The sequence below is a fragment of the Sapajus apella genome, unplaced genomic scaffold, assembly GCF_009761245.1.
Source record: "Sapajus apella isolate SASKATOON/1434 unplaced genomic scaffold, GSC_monkey_1.0 scaffold140, whole genome shotgun sequence".
In the NCBI taxonomy this organism is placed as follows: domain Eukaryota; kingdom Metazoa; phylum Chordata; class Mammalia; order Primates; family Cebidae; genus Sapajus; species Sapajus apella.
In genome coordinates, this window is record NW_022437080.1 from 2,704,996 (window position 1) to 2,724,102 (window position 19,107).

Sequence of the window (19,107 nt, forward strand, 5' to 3'; positions counted from 1 at the left end):
CAGGAGTTCAAGACCAGCATGGACAACATAGCAAAATCCCATCTCTACAAAAAATTTTTAAAAATAGCCAGATTTGTTAGTGCATGCCTGTGATCCCAGCTACTCAGGAGGCTGAGATAGGAGGATCACTTGAACCTGGGAGGCAGAGGTTGCAGTAAGCCACTTCAGTCTGGGTGACACAACCAGATCCTGTCCTTAAAAAAAAAAAAAAAAGAGGCGGCTCTCATGGAGGCAGCTAGGGCGAGGCTGGGGAGCGCTGAGCAGCGCGTCGTGCCCTGTGCTGCCCAGACTAGCGAACAATACAGTCAGGATGGCTAAAGGTGACCCCAAGAAACCAAAGGGCAAGATGTCTGCTTATGCCTTCTTTGTGCAGACGTGCAGAGAAGAACATAAGAAGAAAAACCCAGAGGTCCCTGTCAATTTTGCAGAATTTTCCAAGAAATGCTCTGAGAGGTGGAAGACAATGCCCGGGAAAGAGAAATCTAAATTGGATGAAATGGCAAAGGCGGATAAAGTGTGCTGTGATCGGGAAATGAAGGATTATGGACCAGCTAAGGGAGGCAAGAAGAAGAAGGATCCTAATACCCCCAAAAGGCCACCGTCTGGCTTCTTCCTGTTCTGCTCAGAATTCTGCCCCAAGATCAAATCCACAAACCCTGGCATCTCTGTTGGAGACGTGGCAAAAAAGCTGGGTGAGATGTGGAATAACCTAAATGACAGGGAAAAGCAGCCTTACATCACTAAGGTGGCAAAGCTGAAGGAGAAGCACGAGAAGGATGTTGCTGACTATAAGTCGAAAGGAAAGTTTGATGGTGCAAAGGGTCCCGCTAAAGTTGCCGGGAAAAAATCGGAAGAGGAAGATGAAGAAGACAAGGAGGAGGAGGAGGAGGAGGAGGAGGAGGAGGAGGAGGAGGAGGAGGAATAAAAAAACTATTTATCTGTCTCCTTGTGAATACTTAGAGTAGGAGAGTGCCGTAATTGACACATCTCTTACTTGAGAAGTGTCTGTTGCCCTCATTAGGTTTAATTACAAAATTTGATCACGATCATATTGTAGTCTCTCAAAGTGCTCTAGAGATTGTCAGTGGTTTACATGAAGTGGCCATGGGTGTCTGGAGCACCCTGAAACTGTATCAAAGTTGTACACATTACCAAACATTTTTAAAATGAAAAGGCACTCTCGTGTTCTCCTCACTCTGTGCACTTTGCTGTTGGTGGGACAAGGCGTTTAAAGATGTTTCTGGCATTTTTTTAATTTGTAAGGTGGTGTTGACCATATGGTTATTGGCTAGAAATCCTGAGTTATCAACTGTATATATCTATAGTTTGTAAAAATAACAAAACAACGAAGACAAACTCTTGATGTTCCTTGCCTGGCGTTGAGGCTGCGGGAAAGATGCCTTTTGGAGGGGCTGTGGCTCAGGGCGTGCACTGTGAGGCTGGACCTGCTGACTCTGCAGTGGGCATCCATTTAGCTTCAAGTTGTCTTGTTTCTGTGTATAGTGATATAGCATTCTGCTACCATCTTAGCTGTGGACAAAGGGGGTCAGCTGGCATGAGATGTTTTTGTTTTTTGTTTAAGTGTGGTAGTTTTTAAACTGTTTTTAAACAAACTGTAGAACTCTTCATTGTCAGCAAAGTGAAGAGCCGCTGCATCAATGAAAGTTCAAGAACCTTCTGTACTTAAACACGATTTGCAACGTTCTGTTATTTTTTTTGTATGTTTAGAATGCTGAAATGTTTTTGAAGTTAAATAAACAGAATTACATTTTTAAAACTGTTCTCTTTTATAACAGTCCATTTCTGACTCACAGCAGAGAACAAACCCCCACTCCGTTGTATTTGGAGACTGGCCTCCCTGTGAATGTGGTAGCTTCCTTTATTACTCAGTGGCCAGCTCACTTAGGGCTGAGATGAAGGAGAGGACTACTTGAAGCTACTGCGTGCTTTTGTTTGTGTCTGAGTGGCATTAAGATGAAGTCTGGAGGAGCTAAGAGAAGGACATAGGCGAGGTTCAACAGCCTTCCAAGGTACAGGAAGGTGGATGATGAGGACGAAGGCTGACTGACTAGGTTTAACTTCCCTTGTTCCACTTCCACCCCCTATTTTGTGTGCCAAATGTATTGCTAAATAGCAATTTCAGACCATCTGACCTTTCAAAAATTCAGGCCTTAGTTTTCCTCTTTCACACCTACCCCTGTGCTCCTGGTACATGTTATTTGTGGTGCCAAACATTTGGGGTCTTGAGCCTGCTGCTTGTCTCCTGGGCACCAGTGAAGTGAGGGTATGTGGGATGGGTTGGTGGGGTAGGAGACAGTACCCATGTTGTTCCTACTTCTTCAAAACTCCAAACCCCCAAGGAAGATTGTAGGCTCTATCTTGGGCCACCTGAGATATAGGGCAGGCTAATAGAATCAACCATTTCTAAGCACTAAATGTATCATGAAAAGTTGAATGGCCTACTCACAAGATTAGCTCATTCACTGGAAATGTAGATTGATGTTCAATGTTTTTAACCTGGAAGAAGCTTGGTTTGTGTGTCAGTGGTTGTATTAGTGGGTAGTGTAACATTTTCTCCAGGCTGGAGTGAGGGGAGATGGCCTCAATGGCAAGTGGTGACACTAAATGCCATTTTGAAGGCTGATGTGTACCTACATCATTACTGTCTGTAGCAATGAAGGATACGGTACTGTGTTGTGGGTGAGTGTCGCTATTGCCCAGCATTAATATTTGGGTGTGGATGTTTGAGGCTATGAGACATGCAGGAGTGTTTTTGTGGTATTTTAAGAGAAAGCTTTTTCTTAAAATTCATTGTTCAGAAACTTGCATTTCTGGAGGTGGTGTCCTCTCCATCCTGTCGGGTCCTGGATGAGTACAAGTTATGGTCATGGTCACAGCCTGATCTCTATGTATTCATAGCCATTCCGTCTCCCATCAGAACTGTTTGTCCTGAATGTGTTCTCTAGTTCTAGAAAATGACCACTAATTTAAAAAACTTGGCTGTGAGGTTTGCCCAGAGGCACTTGTTCTGGAATTGCCCCTCCTGCTTAAGCCGTGTCCTTGTCACTTGGCATTCTAAGCTAAAGCTTCTGCTTCCCAAACCATGATGTGCTAGGCCAAGATCTGGGAGCTGTGGCCAGCCTTGTCAAATGTGGAAGAGAAACAACCTGTAGTAAAAAAGTGATTTGTTAAGTGGTGCCTGTCTACCTTGTAACTAGACATACCAACCAGGGAAGGGCAAAGGATGGAAAGGTGTAACTTGTGCTTCCAAAGTAGCTAAGCAGAAGTAGGGAAGCAGTTTAGCCAAATGATTTTTGATTAGGCAAACACTGAGTTTTAAAGAGACTGTCAAGTTGAGGCCACTTGGTTCATTAGCTGGTGCAGCCAAGACCACTACCCAGCATTTTCATACTGTCACAAAATTGCTCCTCTAATGGAATAATGCCCTAGTTTCTCTTGAGATGCTGTAAGTGGCATGTTACCTAAGGCATAGGCTTAGCTTGATTGCTGGGCTCACTGTGTTCTTAAGATGCCAAACTGTTGCTTTTTTTTTCCCCCCCATTTAAAATGATAGTACCTGTTCCCTCTAACCACCTCACCCCATTCTTGAATGACATTTTATCCTTTGGAAAGAACAAGGCTGTGATGAAGTGACTATTGTCCATGTCTCCTGTGTGTGTCTGTTCTTGTCACAAATGTATTTGGGGACATTGGATGCATTCAGTTTTCTGTAATAAAGTTTCTTAATCACTCTTCCCAAAAAAAAAAAAAGGGTATATATGCCTCTTTTCTTTTCTTTCCTTTTTTTTTTTTTTTTCGAGACGGAGTCTCGCTCTGTCTCCTAGGCTGGAGTGCAGTAGTGCAATCATGGCTCACTGCGACCTCCATCTCCCAGGTTCAAGCGATTCTCCTGCCTCAGCCTCTCGAGTAGCTGGGATTACAGGTGTGTGCCACCACACCCGGTTAATTTTTGTATTATTGGTAGAGACAGGGTTTCACCACATTGGCCTCACTGGTCTCGAACTCCTGACCTCAGTTGATCTGCCCGCCTCGGCTTCCTGAAGTGCTGGGATTACAGGTGTGAGCCACTGCGCCCAGCCATAGATGCCTTTTTTCATAGTTGTGATCAAACTGTATATAAATTTTTTAATTCTTTCTTAACCTTACATCAAAGACATGGTTTTCCATATCATAGAACGAGCCTTTCCACCATAATTTTTGATGGCTGAATAAATGTGATGGAGGGAACACTTTAATATCCTTGAGGGTTTTTTATTATGTTTTTTACTTTGGGGCTTTATTCCTCTCTCCCTTTTGTTAGCTGACTCCTTTACGGTTAAGGGGAAGCTCAGCCGTGTAGTTTTTCTTGAACTTGAGAGATTGTTTGGGTGTATTCTGGGGTTCCCTTCTCATCCAATAATAGCCAGGCCAACGTGGGAAATGGCTGGCAGGCAGAGCAGGACGCACACAGGATGACATCCTCTGCTGATATGATAGTGTGCACCCTGGGGGCTTTCAGATTGATATGTGTGTCATTTATCACTATTCCAGGACATTGGGCACCAGGCCAGCCTTCCCGCCACAGGACATAGGAACGATTTCTCAGGAGCCCCCAGGTGCAGGAGAGTGAGAAGCCACACCCCTCCCCCTTTTCTTCTCAGGAGGCTTGACTCTTAGGTGTTCACCTTGGGAATCCACAGAAGAGGGTTTTGATTCTCTGGAGTTAAAAACCCTAAATTTAATCCAATTCCTTTCTTCTACAAATGAGGAGACTGAGACCAGAGTTGGAAAGAGTCTTATTTGAAGGCAAAGCAACAAAGCTCGGGCACAAATCCAGGCCTCCTGATGTGAAGGCCAGAGCAGTCTGTGCCAGAGCTGAAATTTCCCAGGAGTTCTGGAAGCAAGGCTTCCAGAGAATGACCGTCATTGTCAGACCTTGAGGATGTGTTCTAAATACAGTATCGGGGAAATTAAATGGGAGTGCAGAATGGAGAGTCACAAGTCTAGAAGGAGGGTCTCTTCTCCGTAGCTGACAGGGATCTTTTTCATTTCCAAAGCTGTCTTAGCCATCCCGGGCTGCTATGACAGAATCCACAGACTGGATGATGAAACAACAGGCATCTGTTTCTTGAGGTTCTGGAGGCCAGCAGTCCAAGATCAGGGCGCTGGCCAACTCGGCTCTGCTGCGGACCCTCTTCCTGGCTTGCTGATGGCAGCCTTTGCCCTGTGTGTCCCTGTGAGGACGGGGCAGGACTGGGGTGGGGAGGGGACAAGAGAGAAACAGAGAGATATTCCTTCCTCTTATTCTTTTTTTTTGAGATGGAGTCCCACTTTGTCACCCAGGCTGGAGGGCAGTGGTAAGATTCCTGCTCACTGCAGCCTCTGCCTCTGTGGTTTGAGTGATTCTCCTGCCTCAGGCTCCCGAGTAGCTGGGGCGCCATCACTCTTGGCTAATTTTGTGTTTTTAGTAGAGACAGGGTTTCCCCATGTTGGCCAGGCTGGTCTCGAACTCCTGACCTCAGGTGATCCACCCACCTCACCCTCCCACAGTGCTGGGATTACAGGTGTGACCCACCGTGCCCATTCACCCCTTCCTCTTCTCATAAGGCTACAGTCCTGTCAGATTAGAGCTCCACCCTGATGGCCTCATTTAACCTTAATTATCTCCTGAAGATCCTTCCTCCAGATACAGTTACATTGGGAGGTAGGGCTTTAACCGACAGACTGTGTGGTGCCGAGAAGACATAATTCCATCCATAACAGCAGCTCATGCTTCTCAAACCTTGGTGGCTTTAGAATCCCCTGGACAGGCCAGGCATGGTGGCTCACGCCTATAATTCCAACATTTGGAGAAGCTGAGGTAGGTGGATTGCTTGAGCCCAGGAGCTCAAGACCAGCCCGGGCAACATGATGAGACCCTGTGCCTATAAAAAATTATACACACACACACACACACACACACACACACACACACACACACACGTTTTCGCCAGGCGCAGTGGCTCACGCCTGTAATCCCAGCACTTTGGGAGACCCAGGCAGGCAGATCACGAGGTCACAATGTCAAGAGATCGAGACCATCCTGGCCAGCCTGGTGAAACTCTGTCTCTACTAAAAATACAAAAATTAGCCAGGTGTGGTGACGCGTGCCTGTAGTCCCAGCCACTCGGGAGGTTGAGGCAGGAGAATTGCTTGATCCCAGGAGGTGGAGGTTGCAGTGAGCCGAGATCGCACCACTGCACTTCAGCCTGGCCACAGAGTGAGACTCCATCTCAAGAAAAAACAAAAAAAGAAGGGAGTTCTGATGCATGCTCCAATATGGATGAAGCAGAACCTTGAGGACATTATGCAACATGAAATAAGCATATGATTCCACTTTGTGAGATCCCTAGTGCCGTCAAATTTGCAGAGACAGAAAGCAGATGGTGGCTGTCAGAGGCTGGGGGCCTGGGGACAGGGAGTTAGTGTCCCATGAGTATAGAGTTTCTGTTTCACAAGAGGAAAGGAGATCTGAAGACAGAGGGTGGTGATGGTTGCACAACACTGTAAATGTGCTTTATGCCACAAAACTGTACACTTAAGAACAGTGAAGATGGGCCAGGAGTGGTGGCTCACACCTGTAATCCCAGCGCTTTGGGAGGCCGAGGATAACCTGAGGTCAGGAGTTCGAGAACAGCCTGGCCAACATGGTGAAACCCCATCTCTACTAAACATACAAAAATTAGCCAGGCATAGTGGTACATGCCTGTAGTCCCAGCTACTCAGGAGGATGAGGCAGGAGAATTGCTGGAACCCAGGCGGCAGAGTCTGCAGTGAGCTGAGATCACGCCACTGCATTCTAGCCTGGGCAACAGAGCAAGACTCCACTTCAAAAAAAAAAAAAAAAAAAGTTAAGATGGTATATTGTACAGCGTTTTTAATCACAATTTAAAAAAATCTAATTGTGAAGACTGGATTGAAATACAAACTCAGTGGAAAGCAATGTAAAATGATAGGTAATTAAGTAACAAATTGGGAAGTTACTTAGAGAACAGAGATGGCAATGTTAGTTGATCATTGGGATAGATTTGAAGCAGAGGTAAAAATTGAGTTGGACCTTGAAAGATGATGGTAGTTACACATCTATAATAATATATATCACTATCAGTAACAGACAGGCTTGCTACAAGAAAATCATGTGTATTAGGGAATGGGGCATTGCAGCGGGAATGCACGTGCCATAGGAAACTATGCACATATCCAGGGAGGTGAAGGAAGACAATTACCATGCTTTTAAGGAAAGATGATGATTACACAATTGCCTTGGGCTCATGATCCTTGGCTGTGAGGATTAATAGCAGGGTGGCACCAGTGCAAGGCTGCACAGGCAGCTGCTGGCTTGATGTCCCTGCAGAAGTACCTCACGTGGAAGACTGCAACGGTCTTTGTGCAATGCTGTGGTTTTTGCAGTCTTTTTTTCTTAAAAAACAAAAAAGAGATGAGGTCTCACCATGTTGCCCAGGCTGGTCTCACACTCTGGCCTTCAAGTGATCCTCCCACCTCAACTTCCCAAAGTGCTGGGATTACAGGTGTGAGCCACGGTGCTCCGCCTTGGGGAATCTTTTGTGAGACTTTTTGTTATCAGGAAGACAAGCCACAACCCTCTCTTCACAGCCTTCTCTGATTCTATGTGTCAGGGTTTTCTAAAACACAGGTGACTTCATTTTTATCGTGACAACTTTCACAGTACTAAAATCAGTATTAATAATAGAAAGCATAAAGTGTCAATGTTTATAATCTTCTTTAAAAAGCCTTTTGATTGATGGCCAGGTGCAGTGGCTCGCACCTGTAATCCAGTACTTTGGGAGGCTGAGGCAGGCAGATCACCTGAGGTCAGAAGTTTGAGACCAGCCTGGCCAACATGGTGAAACCCTATCTCTACTAAAAATACAAAAATTAGGTGGGTATGGAGGCACGTTGGAGGTTGCAGTGAACCGAGAATGTGCCACTGCACTCCAGCCTGGCAACTAAGTGAAACTCCGTCTCAAAAAAAAAAAATTAGCCAGGCATGGTGGTGGGTTCCTGTAGTCCTACCTACTCAGGAGGCTGAGGCAGGAGAATTGGTTGAACCCAGGAGGCAGAGGTTCTAGTCTGCTGGGGTCATGGCCCTGCACTCCAGCCTGGCCAACAGAGCGAGACTCCATCTCAAAAACAAAAGCCTTTTGAATTACTGAATCAATAAACAAGCAGATGCTGAAACATATCTTCAATCTTGCCTCTTTTACTGTAATAAAGGAATTCAAGGGGTATTTATCTATTTATTTTGAAGCACGGTCTCACTTTGTGCCCCAGCCTGGAGTGCAGTGGTGCAATCATGGTTCACTGCAGCCTGGAACTCCGAGGCCCACGCAACTCTTCAACCTCAGCATCCTCTGGTAGCTGAGACTACAGGTGCACACCACCATGCCCGGCTCATGTTTGAATTTTCTGTAGAGATAAGGTCTCGCTATGTTGCCCATGCTGGTCTCAAACTCCTGGGCGCAAGCTACCCGCCTGCCTCAGCCTCCAAAAGTGCTGGGATTATAGGCCTGAGCCACAGCACTAGCCAGGGGATTTATTTTTTTAGAATCACTTCTTTTATAATTATTCGATAAGGTCTTTAATTAGGATACCTTGGGACACTTTCCTCCCCCTGCTAAGGTTCCTGAAATAGCTCAAGAAAAGCGTCCCTTTGTAACAAGAATTTGAGGAGTAACTCTCTGCTAAAGTAGTTGAAGTCTGTGGGACTTAAGTATAAAATCCGCTGATACAGCTTGTTATAATACAGCCGTTTTAGGGGTGTCAAGGAGGAAAAACTTTCCTTTCTTCTTAGGTTCAGTGTCTGCTGGCCTGTGGATTAAAATAACAAAAGGCAGATTAACAGGAAAAAAGGCACATCGTTTTTATTAATATTGTGTAAGGGAATTAACAGAAGTGAAACTCAAAGAAGTGGTTATACTGGAGGCTTCATACCCTTTTAACAGGGGAAAGAAGATTTGGCCTTCAAGGCACGATAAGCTGTGGGAAAGTGACCAGGAAATAGATGAGGGAATTAAAGGAAGTTAAGGGCTTATTTACTTATTTAGAGATGAAGCTTCGCTCTTGTTGTCCAGGCTGGAGGGCAACGGCACCACCATCTCGGCTCACGGCAATCTCCGCCTACAGGCTTCATGCGATTCTCCTGCCTCAACCTCCCGAGTAGCTGGGAGTTCAGGCATGAGCCACCATGCCCAGCTAATTTTGTATTTTTAGTAGAAATGGGGTTTCTCCATGTTGGTCAGACTAGTCTCGAACTCCTGACGTCAGGTGGTCTGCCTACCTCGGCCTCCCAAAGTGCTGGGATTACAAGTGTGAGCCATCGCGCCTAACAAGGGCTATTATAATAAGGTCTGTTTATTTAAACTCATCTTGGTGTTAATTAATTTCCTGCCCTCAGTGCTAAGAATTCCTCTGGTCTCCCTGGTACAAAGATGGGGCTGGGCGGCCTCACAATTTATATGGCTGCTCCAACCTGACACCAATGCAAACTTCTTTTTTTTTATTTTGCTTTTTGCTAAGATTTTTTTTTTCACTTTTTATTTTGAAATAATTATGGATTCACTGAAAGTTGCAAAGAAATAGCATTTTTTGTTGGTCCCATGGACCAACCCACTTTCTCCCATTGGTTATATTTTCCATAACTATATCAAAAGCAGGAAATTGACACTGGCAGAAAGAGTATGTGTAGTTCAGTGTAATTGCAACACATAGGTACGTCAGCGTGACTACCACCACAGCCAAAGATCTCCCTTGAGTAATGCCTCTACGGTCACACCTATACCCTCTTCTCCCTACCATCCCTAATTCCTGGCAACCACTAATCTGGTCTCCATTAATTTTGTCCTTTCAAGAATATTATATAAAGGAAATTACACCCTATGGGTGGAGATGTGCTTTTTCACTCAGCTTAAAGCCCTTGAGATCCATCCAAGTTGTTGGGTTTATCAAGAGTTTATTCCTTTATGTTGCTGAATAGTATTCCATGGTGTGGATATACCGGCTTGTTTAACCACTCACCTGTTGATGGACATCTGGGCCATTTCCAGTTTTCCGCTATTGCAAATAAAGCGGCTATGAACAATTATGTAAGGGTTTCTCCGTAGACATAAGTTTTCACTGCTTTGCGGTCTAAGTGTCCAGAGGTGCAACTGCCAGGTCATATTGTAGTGTATGTTCAGGTTTTAAGAAAATGTTGGCCGGGCACGGTGGCTCACATCTATAATCCCAGCACTTTGGGAGGCCAAGGAGGGTGCATCACCTGAGGTCAGGAGTTTGAGACCAGCCTGGCCAACATGGTGAAACTTTGTCTCTACTAAAAATACAAAAATTAGCTGGGTATGATGGTACGCACCTGTAGTCCTAGCTACTTGGGAGGCTGAGACAGGACAATTGCTTGAACCTAGGAGGTGAAGGTTGCAGTGAGCCAAGATCGCGCCATTGCACTCCAGCCTGGGCAACAGAGCAAGACTCCATCTCAAAAAAAGAAAAAAGGCCAGGTGAGGTGGCTCACACCTGTAATCCCAGTACTTTGGGAGGCCGAGGCAGGCGGATCACAAGGTCAGGAGTTCGAGACCAGCCTGGCCAGCACGGTGAAACCCCATCTCTACTAAAAACACAAAAAATTAGCTGGGCATGGTGGCGTGCACCTGTAGTCCCAGCTACTTGAGAGGCTGAGGCAGGATAATTGCTTGAACCCGGCAGGTGGAGGTTGCAGTGAGCTGAGTTTGCACCACTGCACTCCAGCCTGGGTGACAGAGCAAGACTCCATCTCAAACAAAACAACAACAACAACAACAACAACAACAACAACAAACGGCTGGCTGGGCAAAGCGGCTCATGCCTGTAATCCCAGCACTTTGGGAGGCCGGAAGTTTGAGGCCAGCCTGGGAAAGTGAGGCCTCATCTCTACTAAAAATTTAAAAATTAGCCAGGTGTTGTGGCCCACACCTGTAGTCCCAGGTACTCAGGAGGCTAAGGCAGAAGGATCACTTAAGCCCAGGAGTTCAAGGCTGCAGTGAGCTGTGATCAAGCCACTGTATTCCAGCCTAGGGGACAGATCGGGACGCTGTCTCTAAAAAAAAGGCTGGGTGCACTTTAGGAGGCCGAGGCAGGTGGATCACATGAGGTCAGGAGTTCCGGACCAACCTGGCCAACACAGCGAAACCTCGTTTCTGCTAAAAACACAAAAATTAGCGGGGTAAGGCAGCACGTACCAGTTATCCCAGCTACTCGGGAGGCTGAGGAAGGAGAACTGCTTGAATCCGGGAGGCTGAGGTTACAGTGAGCCCAGATCACACCACTGCACTCCAGCCTGGGAGACAGACACTCTGTCTCACAAAAAAAAAAAACAAAAAAACAAAAAAACAGGCAAACAATTTTCCGAAATGGTTGAACCATCTTACATTCTCATCAGCTATCTATGAAGGGTTCAGTTTCTGCACATCCTTGCCAACACTCAGTATCACCAACGTTATTTCAACTGTTCTGAAAGGTGTGTAGTAACATCTCAGTGTGATCTTAATTTGCATTTTGCTAATTGCTAGTGAAGCAATTTTCACGTGCTTAATTTCCTTCCATATATCCTCTTCAGTGAAATGTCTCTCCAAGCCTTTTGTCCATTCCCTAATTGGGTCACTTGTTTGTTTTTTACTGTTTTGAGAGTTCTTTATATATTGTAGATATGTGTCCTTTATCGGTATTTTCTCCGTCTGCAGCCTGTATTTGTGTCCTCCTTAAGGGAATTTCACAGAGCAAAAGTTTTGATGAGGTCCCACTTAATGATTTTTTTTTTTTTTCTGTTGTGAATTGTGCTTTTGGCATCATGTCTAAGAACTATTCACCAGGCTACATGTCCTGGAAACTTCCTGCTACATTTTTTTTCCTAAAAGTTTCATAGTTTTGCTTTTTACATTTAAAATTACAATCCATTTTGAATTATTACAAAAGGTGTAAGGTTTAGGCCAGAGGTTTTGTTTTCCCCCTGTGGATTTCTAATGGCTCCAGCATTATTTGTTGAAAAGACTCTCTTTTTGGTGGTGTGCGGTGGCTCATCCTTGTAATCCCAAGGACTTTGGGAGGCTGAGGTAGGCAGATCACCTGAGGTTGGGAGTTTGAGACCAGCCTGGCCAACATGGTGAAACCCCATCTCCCTTAAAAATACAAAAAAATAGCCAGGCGTGGTGGTGGTGCCTGTGATCCCAGCTACCTGGGAGGCTGAGGCAGGAGAATTGCTTGAACCTGGGAGGTGGAGGTTGCAGTGAGCTGAGATGGTGCAGCTGCACTCCAGCCTGAGCAACAAGAGCGAAACTCCACCTCTAAATCAATCAATCAATCAATCTCTAGACATTGAACAGTTTTTGCACCTTTATCAAAAAACAATTGGTAGCCAGGCACGGTGGGTCATGCCTATAATCCCAGCACTTTGGGAGGCCAAGGCAGGCAGATCCCTTGAAGACAGGAGTTCGAGACCAGCCAAGCCAACGTGGGGAAACCACGTCTGTACTAAAAACAGAAAAAATAGCTGGGTGTGGTGGTGTACCTCTGTAGTCCCAGCTACTTGGGTGGTTGAGGCAGGACAATCACTTGAGTCTAGAAGCTAGAGGTTGCAGTGAGCTGAGATCGTGCCACTGCACTCCAGCCTGGGTGACAGAGGGAGACTCTGTCTCAAAACAAAGAAACAACCCCCCTGCCTCAAAAAACGAATTGGCTGCACTAGCATGGGCTCTCTCTGAGCTCTATTCTGTGATCTCTGTGTCTGTCACTCAGCCAATACTATACAGTCTTGCCTGCCATAGCTAGAGTGAGACTTAATATCAGGTAGAGTGAGTCTTCCCACTGTTCTTTTTTTTTTTTTTTTTTTTTCCAAAATTGTCTTAGCTATTATAATTTCCATGTCTTTCCACAGGAATTTTAGAATAGCTTTTTTCTTTTTCTTTTTCTTTTTTTTTTTGAGATGGGAGTTTCACTCTTGTTGCCCAGGCTAGAGTGCAATCTCTGCTCACTGCAATCTCTGCCTCCCAGGTTCAAACAATTTTCCTGCCTCAGCCTCCCGAGTAGCTGGGATTACAGGTGCCTGCCACCACACCCGGCTAATTTTTTGTATTTTTGGTTAAGACAGGGTTTCACCATGTTGGCCAGGCTGGTCTCGAACTCCTGACCTCAGGTGATCCACCCACCTCGGTCTTCCAAAGTGCTAGGATTACAAGCGTGAGACACTGCGCCTGGCAGCAAATCCTCGGTAGAATTTTGATAAAAAATGTGTTAAACATTTATATAGATCAATTTGGGGAAATCCAACATCTTTATTATATTACCTTCCAATCCATGAACACAATGTCTCTTCCCTCTCTAGATCTTTTTTCAGTTCTTTCGTCAGCATTTTTTAGTGTTCATTATATAAATATTTACATCTTTTGTTAGATTTATACCTGAATAACTTTTTTGAGCAATTGTAACTGATACACATTTTTAATTTCTGCTTCTACATGTTCATGGCTAGTACAGTTAGCCCTCTGTATCTGTGGGTTATACATTCACGGATTTAACCAACCTTGGATTGAAGATATTCAGAAAATAAAACTGCATATGTACTGAACATTTACATACTTATCTTGTCATTATTCGCTCAACAATACAGTACAGTCACTATTTAAACGGCATTTATATCGTATTAGGTATCATAAGTCATCTAGAGATGACTTAAATTATACAGGAAGATGTGTGTAGATTATATACAATTACCGTGCCACTTTATGTCAGGGATGTGAGCATTCCCAGATTTTGGCATCACAGGAGGTTCTGGAAACAATCCTCCATGGATACCGAGGGACTACTGCAAACAATTGATGTTTGTGTCTTGCAGTTTTTTTTTTTTTTTTGAGACGGAGTCTTGTTCTGTCGTGCAGGCTGGAGTGCAATGGCACGATCTTGGCTCACTGCAACCTCCGCCTCCCGGGCTCAAGCGATTCTCCTGCCTCAGCCTCCAGAGTAGCTAGGATTACAGGCATCCACCACATCCAGCTAATTTTTTGTATTTTTAGTAGAGACAGGGTTTCACCATGTTAGGCTGGTCTCGAACTCCTGACCACAAGTGATCTGCCTGCCTTGGCTTCCCAAAGTGCTGGGATTACAGGTGTGAGCAACCACACCCAGTCTGTATCTTGTAGTATTGCTGAACTCACTTATTAGTTCTAGGAGGTTTTTTTGTAGACTCCTTGGGATATTCATGTGGACAGTCATATCATCTGCAAACAGGGACAGTTTTATTTATTGCTTTCCAATCTGTATTCCTTTTCTTTTCTTTCTTCTCTTTCTTTTTCTTTTTTTGTCATATTGCACTGGTTATTTCCAGCTCCATGTTGAATACATACTTTACTTTTAAAATAGAATTTTTAAAATCTTTTCTTTCTTTTACAAGTTACAAAATACTTTTCCTCCTAAACCATCTTCAGCATTTTAAAAATATATCTGTTAGGCCGGACATGGTGGCTCATCCCTGTAATCCCAGCACTTTGGGAAACTGAGGCAAGCAGATCACCTGAGGTCAGGAGTTTGAGACCAGCCTGGCCAACATGGTGAAACCCTGTCTCTACAAAAAATGGTGGTGGATGCCTGTAATCCCAGCTACTTAGGAGGCTGAGACATGAGAATTGCTTGAACCTGTGAGGCAGAAGTTGCAGCAAGCCAAGATCGTGCCATTGTACTCCAGCCTGAGCAACAAGAGCAAAACTTTGTCTCAAAAATAAATAAATAGGCCAGGTATGGTGGCTCACGCCTGTAATCCCAGTACTTTGGGAGGCCAAGGCGGGAAGATTACTTGAGGTCTGGAGTTTGAGGCCAGTCTGACCAACATGGTGAAACCCCATCTCTACTAAAAATACAAAAATTAGCCAGCCGTGGTGGCGTGCACCTGTAATCCCAGCTGCTCGGGAGGCTGCGGCAGGAGAACTGCTTGAACCTAGGAGGCCAAGGTTGCAGTGAGTCAATATCACGCCACTGCACTTCAGCCTGGGAGATGGAATGAGACTCCGTCTCAAAAAAGAAAAATAAATTAAAATAAAAAAAACAGTTTATATTTACTGAGCATGTACTCTGTGCACACCTCTATGCTGACAGCTGAAGGATGGAGGTGAATGATCTCCTTCGTTTTGAAACAGCTCTTATTCCAGAAAGAGAAACAGACAGGAAAGCCCATAATAGCCCTCCTGGGAAATACCAGGACCCCAGACGGTGAGTACAGGCTCTAGGTAGATGCATGATGACTGCTCAAAGCAGCCCGTGCTCCCTCCTCTCCCCCTTCCTGGTGGGTTGGGCAAGGGGTGGTGGGAAGATGGACAAGGGCCTGCTGAATGACCTGGCTATTCCTCCCGCCTCTACTGGGAACAGCTCTTCCACAAGAGCACAATGGATTCCATGGTCTTGCAAGCCCAAAGCCTTATTTGTTTGGGGTACTTCAAGTAGTATAATTTTAAAAAAAGAATAGAGGAAAACTCAGTTCCGTCTTGGGGGATTTTTAAGTCCTTCAGCTGAGTAGGGCAAGAGATAGAAATATGTAGTGAAGGTCTCGTGTCTAAATCAGGCAGCTGGCAGAAGCTGAGCTATTGCCGTCCCTCACGGTGCTGAGTCAAAAATACCTCTGTGCTTAGAAGGCTAGAAAAACCAGATTAATTCCCGGTGCAGACGGGACGATGGGCCCAGGGCTGCGTGCACGTGTGCCTGCGCTCTCCTGCCCTGCTCCAGGCAGACACGGTCTGTCCCCAGTGCTCTCTGGGGTCTCGCTTCCTATGGCTGGTGCCAGTCAGAAGAAAGACGAGTGTGGACTTGGATGTCTGGGCTCTCTGTTTCTCCACAGAAATGTGTACCAGGGTTCTAAGGCTCCAAGGTAAGCCTTGGAACTCCATTTTTGCAGAAGTTACGATTGCTGCCCTGAGAAGAAAATATTCCTGACATGTTCAGCCCATGGAATTCACCCATTTATTCACTCTTAATCGAACAGCCTTGCTGTAAATTCACGGAGCTTCCCACTCTGATGTGTCCCACAAGCATGGTGTGGTGGGAAAGCCTTCATGTATTTTTTTTTTTTTTTTTTTTGTGGAGATGCAATCCCCCTCTGTTGCCCAGGCTGGAGTGCAGTGGCATGATCCCAGCTCACTGCAACCTCTGCTTCCCAGGTTCAAGTGATTCTCCTGCTCAGCCTCTCAAGTAGCTGGGATTACAGGCACGTGCCACCATGCCCACCTAATTTTGTATTTTTAGTAGAGATGGAGTTTCACCTTGTTGGCCAGGCTGGTCTCGAACTCCTGACCTCAGGTGATTCACCTGCCTCAGCCTCCTAAAGTGCTGGGATTACAGGCGTGAGCCACCACACCCGGCCAGCTTTCACGTATTCTGATGGGCTGGGGGAGACAGTGAAACCAGTGAGCCAGGAGTCCTGAGGCCACCAGGCAAACTCAGTTTCTTCGCCTTGGTGTCACCCTCAGTCACTAGACGGTTTCACTTTCTCTGTGACTGTTCAGTGATTTCCATTCAAAGGGTTACTCTCTGTTGTCCCCAAGAAACCTCAAAGCTTAGTGTGGCTGTCCTCTATATGTATCATGTCCATGCCTGCAGTTTGTGCTTCTTACCAGCCTCCTCCTTCTGCGTCCCAGGTCCTTGCTGTCCTTCTGGGGTTAGATGTCAGTTGTTTATTTGCTCACACTGTTGCCCCATCGCGTCTGCACATCAAGGACTCCTACCAACAGTGAGGGTGAACAAAACAGTCTTGTTCTCATTTGTTTTTCCTTCTCCGAACTTAAACTCACTATATTAAGAGAGTCCTTGTAACAGGTGTAAGGCATTAATTCTTGGAATGTACCTCATTGACCTCAGAGAAGGCTCCGAATGGAAGGCATGGCTGAGACCAGCTCTTTCCTCCCCCTGCTGCATGCTAGGAACCAGGAGTCCAGGAGCACAGCAAGCCCTGAGCTGCCAAACAGTTTAGGGACAGTGACAGTTTTCAGCATTATTGGGAGTAGGCCCAGAACTGCCAAAGTTTCAACCAAGCCAGAAGGAGCTGTTCCTGGCATATTGCCAGAAGAGCCAGATGCAATCTTCTCACTCTGGTCACACCTTGAGGTGATGGCTGTGCCCTGATTTCCCTATTCTTGCTCAGGCCACACCCACTCTTCTCAACACTGGGCCAAGGAGTCTACAGCTCCATTTCCCAGATACTCTTGCCACCTGAGCTCCTTTTAGATTCCACCAGTGGGAGGTACTGGGGAAAGACCAGACGGTGGAAGGAGAAAAAAAGGACATCTCTTCCCGATTTCAATGATGGCACCACTCCAGCAAGTGCAGGACGTTCCAGCTCCATTCCTCGGGCTCTTCCGCACTGGCCCAAGTTCCCAGGCGCCAGTAATGCCAATTCTTCCTTTTTGTTCTCCCAGCCCTAAGGGTGCTAGCTGCTTCCTACAGTTGCTCCTTTTTGGGTTATCTCAACATCTGCTTCATTCTTTTAGACTTCTAACCACGTGACCAAAAATCTGCTTTTGTTTGAAATGCCTAATGCGGTTTCTTTTTCCGGGACCCTAACTGATACGGTACTTGGAATAAGAATTAGAGTTTATTTATCACCTTCTGGAACACATGCGGTTTTCTTTTGTTGTTTTTTTTTTTCTTGAGGTGGAGTCTTGTGCTGTTGCCAGGCTGGAGCGCAGTGGCGCGATCTCGGCTCACTGCTATCCCCACTTCCCATGTTCAAGTGATTCTCCTGCCTCAGCCTCCTGAGTAGCTGGGATTACAGGTGCGCACCACCACACCCAACTAATTTTTGTATTTTTAGTAGAGACGGGGTTTCACCATGTTGGCCAGGATGGTCTTGATCTCCTGACCTGGTGATCTGCCTGCCTCAGCCTCCCAAAGTGCTGGGATTACAGGCGTGAGCCACCACGCCCGGCCACACGTGTGATTTTCTAATGAATCTAAGGTACTTACCATTTCCTGCTCATTGGGCCCATTCAACAACATGGCACCAATGTAATCAATCAATGTGATGTTCTGTAGGATGTCAGGAGGTTTAAAGTCTCTGCAGGTAAAAGGTGCATTGCTATCTCTGAAATAACTCCTTCTTGACTAGACCCTGGTGGATACAACAAGCATCTTTATTGATTTACTTATTTTTATAGAGATATTGTCTCACCGTTTCCCAGGCTAGTCTCAAACTCCTGGCCTCAAGCAATCCTCCCATCTCAAACTCCCACACTTCAAAGGTATGATCAGTACTTACCTGATTAAAAGAAACGTTTGTATATACTGATGTCTACATGGGTTGAATACTTCAGAGGTATAGAGTTATTTAAATTACTCTATACCTCTGAAATACCTCCAATGTTTTGTTAAGCCATATTACTCTGAGAAGGTTTTTTGTTTGTTTGTTTGTTTGTTTGTTTTGAGATGGAGTCTTGCTCTGTCGCCCAGGCTGGAGTGTGATGGTGTGGTGTCAACTCACTGCAACCTCCACCTCTTGGGTTCAAGTGATTCTGCTGCCTCAGCCTCCCGAGTAGCTGGGACTACAGGCACGTGCCACCACACCCAGCTATTTTTTTTTTTTTTAATTTTTAGTAGAGATGGGTTTCACCATGTTAGCCAGGGTGGTCTCAATCTCCTGACCTCGTGATCCACCCACCTCGGCATCCCAAAGTGCTAAGATTACAGGGGTGAGCTACTGTGCCCAGCCTCAGCCCAATATCTTTAATTATGGAAATCTGAGAGTGAGCTGCTACATTTAGTGTGCACGAAGGAACTGTATCTTTCCTACCTTCCGTTCAATGTGCATTGAATGGCACAGTATTCTGTGCATCAAAGAAAAAGAACTAACTATAGTTGCACATAAGCAAAGGGATGAATTTCCTAGACATAATGTTGAACAAAAGAAACCAGGCACAGGCTGGACTCAGTGGCTCATGCCTGTAATCCCAGCACTTTGGAAGATCAAGACAGGCAGACCCACCTGAGGTCAGGAGTTCAAGACCAGCCTGACCAACATGGAGAAACCCTGTCTCTACTAAAAATACA

The 19,107-nt window shown here is 45.5% G+C and overlaps 1 long non-coding RNA gene and 1 pseudogene across 2 annotated transcripts; both read left to right on the forward strand.

Annotated features, from left to right (window-relative positions):
- Positions 1 to 233: 233 nt before the first annotated feature.
- Positions 234 to 1,049, forward strand: LOC116540431 (annotated as a pseudogene). The gene has a single exon (XR_004264440.1). The product of XR_004264440.1 is annotated as a high mobility group protein B3 pseudogene (transcript).
- Positions 1,050 to 1,773: 724 nt separating this feature from the next.
- LOC116540432 lies at positions 1,774 to 18,461 on the forward strand. Its single transcript, XR_004264441.1, has 3 exons — positions 1,774 to 2,072; positions 12,024 to 12,028; positions 18,449 to 18,461. It is a non-coding gene; the product is annotated as an uncharacterized LOC116540432 (long non-coding RNA).
- Positions 18,462 to 19,107: the final 646 nt, after the last annotated feature.